The sequence below is a fragment of the Arachis duranensis genome, chromosome 3 (genome assembly GCF_000817695.3).
Source record: "Arachis duranensis cultivar V14167 chromosome 3, aradu.V14167.gnm2.J7QH, whole genome shotgun sequence".
In the NCBI taxonomy this organism is placed as follows: Eukaryota; Viridiplantae; Streptophyta; class Magnoliopsida; order Fabales; family Fabaceae; genus Arachis; species Arachis duranensis.
Genome location: NC_029774.3, coordinates 93,082,973 through 93,086,884, shown reverse-complemented (window position 1 = coordinate 93,086,884; position 3,912 = coordinate 93,082,973). Strand labels below are relative to the sequence as shown.

At 40.0% G+C, this 3,912-nt stretch overlaps 1 long non-coding RNA gene across 3 annotated transcripts in view; it reads right to left on the bottom strand.

Annotated features, from left to right (window-relative positions):
• LOC107479742 (uncharacterized) overlaps positions 1–2,617 on the bottom strand; it is a 16,269-nt gene extending 13,652 nt beyond the window's left edge. The window contains exons 1-3 of one of the 3 annotated variants that reach the window (XR_008006908.1): positions 1,865–2,615; positions 1,711–1,792; positions 1,484–1,599 (exon numbers count right to left, since the gene is read on the bottom strand). This is a non-coding gene — a long non-coding RNA (uncharacterized LOC107479742). Of the gene's footprint in view, positions 1–1,483; positions 1,600–1,710; positions 1,793–1,864 lie in introns of all 3 variants that reach the window. The other 2 variants (XR_008006907.1, XR_008006909.1) reach the window with 2 other exon arrangements.
• Between the last annotated feature and the right edge of the window lie 1,295 nt (positions 2,618–3,912).

The window sequence follows — 3,912 nt, the reverse complement described above, 5'->3', positions numbered from 1 at the left end:
TATATAGCCAACCCGACACGTCCTGGTAGCTAACCATGGACAGAAACACCCCTCGCGGAGCAAGTAGGTTTGAGCTACAACCCCATTGCTACTACCCGCTCAACCTAGAGCCAGTAGAATAACCACTACTGCGGCTACTACCCAGGTGGGTGTTTAAAAGCTCAACCTGGAGCGAGTGAAATTACCACTACTACCGCTACTACCCAGGCGTCACAGTCTCTGACCTGGAGCAAGTGGGACGAACCACAACCCTTGCTACTACCCAGGTATCTCAAGCATATATTCATTCAGTTCCAACCATGGATCAACATCCATCTCAACCATCCGGCTTAAATTCATAATTCATAGTCAGCCATACGGCCCACAACTCATTCAGCAATCAGCCATAAAACAATATCATACACAACCATTCCGGCTCACGGTTTAATCCAGAACCAGCCAATATTCATAATCATACACAGCCTTTCCGGCTCATAACAACAGCACTTCCATATTCAACATAAATAAAACTGAATTTATTATGAAACCGACCATACAAAATCACGAGTTTCAACCCGGTCCAAAAATCAACTCATTTAAAACAGAACCAGTTCATTTGAATCAGACCACTTTCAGGTTTCTTTTGGAACCCATTTTTCTAACTCTTCCAAAATGCATCAAACTTAATTACTCAATCAAAAGTCTAGGTTCCTTTAAAAATCACTAAAAGCTCCTTTTTATATTGAAATTAATATTAGAGCATCATTCTTTCCTTCAGTGATTCAAACGGTAAAAATAGTTCATTTCTAAATAAGTCGAACTCAAGGCATAAAGTTCACTAAATAAATTAAGCTTGAAAACATCAATACTCTCTTAATAAATCAAATAATACAACTTCTCAAATCCAACCCTTTTTAAATAACTTTTCAAACAAGACTAGGATTTTGTAGAAATTTCGGCAGCACTTCCCCTAAAACTTGGACTTTTGCCACCCGGTTCGGGTCCCAACTAAACCGTTTTCTCATTCCTTTTCAACAGCTCAAACTAGAAATCAATTCAACAGCAAGCTAAATCCAATAGTTGCCTCAGTGGCATATCTCAAGAAAACCATTTCAAATCAACTCAATATCAACCGATTTAACTCATTTCCAAAGCTTTAAAGAAACGGTTCAGTAACAAATCATTTATCAAAACCAAATCAATTAAAGCAACCCAGGCTGAATTTCAAGAGTATTCTATCTTTCACATCATCAAAATAATTGACTCAATTCAAACCAATCCTCAACGGATTAAACTCATATTTCAAATCTTTAAAGAATCAACTTCAAAACATTACATTTCACAAAGCCGTACAACAATTCAGCCAAACAAACATCCATAATCATCCGAGTCAATCAAATAATACATAAGACAGATACAATCACCAAATACATAATATCTCACATCAGTATCCATATGTAATAATTCCAGTATATAAAACACAGTTTTTGGAAAGCGCCCCTACCTCGACAAATTGAAACTATACTCCAAACGCCTCTCAGAAATCCATTCGCCTCGACTCAAAACCAACGGCAGTTCCTAAGCACAGTCCCACACATTTTCGCAGCAGCATAAACAGCTCTAAATTACAACAAGCAACCTCAGTTACTATACTCTAAGAACATTAATACCGTAAAGGCTTTAATACAGTACGGGACACTAACGTAGGGCTTCCAAAACATACATACTTACTGAAATTTCAACACGAAGCAGCTGCGATTTCGAACCGGCCCAGCAGCAGCTCAGGCGGCGGCCAGAAGCTCCGGTGAATCAACTATAAAAAACCACGCAGCATTATCACCTTCTCGAAATCCAAATAGGCAAAAACCTCAATTAAAACCCTTACCTCAGCGTCAAGACTCACAGAAATCACTAAACAGAGTAGCTCCATCACCGTGGCTGGTACCGCAGCGACCCAGGCAGCGGCACTAACTGAACAGCAATCCCGATGATGGCGGAGGCTCCGACAGTGGCGAGAATCAAGAGCAGAGGCAGAACTGAGCAAGTCTCCCATTCAAACTTCCAAAAGAAGCACCAGCCCCAACAACTCGATGGTGGTAGTGGCTGACTTCAATACTGGCGACGACAAGGAGGCCCGGCGACGGCGACCCAGGCGTTGGTGGTCTCCCCTGTCGCGCTCTCTCTCTTCTGTGCAAACTCCCGTCTCCCTCTCTCTTCGTGCTTGCCGGCAGAGGCAAGATGGCGGCGACTCAACAAGGATGAGCTCCTCTGGTTCGGTGACAGATGCGCGGCTCAGGCTCCAGGGACAGGACGGCGGCAGACCCTAGTAGCAGCGATAGCAGGAGTGGCTTCGACAACACCCAGGCGCGGTGGGGATGCAGCAGAGCCTTGCGACGGTGACTGGCAGCGATGGCTTCCCCTGCCGCACTCCCTCCACCTTCGGTCCCTTGATTCCTGCCTGATCTATTTCTCTCTCTTTCTTTAGTGTACAATGGTGCAGAACGCGACGGCTCAGCACGACGGCGGCAGCAAGGTCCACCGGTGCTGCCTCATCCCTCTCTTCCTCTCACACCGCTGCTCTCTGTCCCTCTCCCCCTCTCTGCTTCCCGTTTCCTCCTAACCCCTTCTTTCTTTCTTTCATTTAGTTGGAAAACTGTGTGTGTTTGGCTGCTGGGGCATGAGGGGATGCAACGGGTAACCAGGTAGGGTTTTAGGGTTTCATTTTGAAAATTAGGATTAAGGGCATTATGGTAATTTCACATAAAATTGGGGATAATATAGTAGTTGGAACCCAATGTAAATCTAACACTAATAGTATATGGAAAAATACTATTTTCTCATCAATTTTCACAAATTATTTTCAATAAATTGTCTCAACCAAATAATTAGAAATAATATAATTAATTTCTCTTTTTTCCAAAATAACAATATCAATATATTAAAATATTGATTATTTAGTCCATATCATATAAAATCCTTATTATTTCACAACTATCAACTTTATAATTCAAATATAGAAAATAATTCAATAATTATAAAATTGGATAATAATCATAACTTATCTCAAATCCAATAAATCAAAACTTGGCTTAATTATCTTTAATAAAATAATTTCTGAAATTAAGGTTATAAATAACTACATGATTTGAGACTTGCTCATAGAAAGACTTATCAAAGGTTCTGGGTCTTACATTGGACGACGCAGCCGCGTGATGTGCGCGATCTGCAGAATTTCAGAATTCACTGGCAGAGTTTCTGGGCCGCATTTCAACCCAGTTTTCGGCCCAGAAACAAAGATTAGAGCCAGGGAACATGCAGAGACAAAGAAACAACATTCATTCCGCATAATTTTTAGTTTTTAGATCTGAATTTACTCCTCCCCTAGGTTTCTCACTTGAACATTCATAATTAGGATTTGAAGATTTTGGCTTTAGCTTTTGAGAAGAGTCTACCTCCGGTACTAGTCACTATAGTTTGTTATTTACTTTTCATTTATTCTTCCATATTCTTAATTTCTCCAGAGTTGACATTGGATTATTTTCACAAGTTATTAATGCAGAAATATTTTTATTTTTAATTAATCCCTTTTATCATTATTTATTATGTCTTCTTTTATTTTCTCAATTGATTCTGTGAAGTCTATAATTATGATGAGTGAGTAGTTCCATAACTTGATTGGGAGATGATTGAAAGGAAACCCTGAGTTGGATTACTCAAGAGAAAAATTGTAATTGGGTTTATTGTTGGATCAACCTCTAGTCATTGACACTAGTCCTTCCCAAGGGAGAGGGTTAGGACTTGTGACTAGAAATAGCTTTCCAACTTGCTTGACTTTCTTAAGAATAGGGCTTCCAACTAATCTATCCCTAGTCAAGGCTTTTATTTAGAATTAATTAAATTCTCTAATTTAAATTTCTGTTCATCAACTCAACC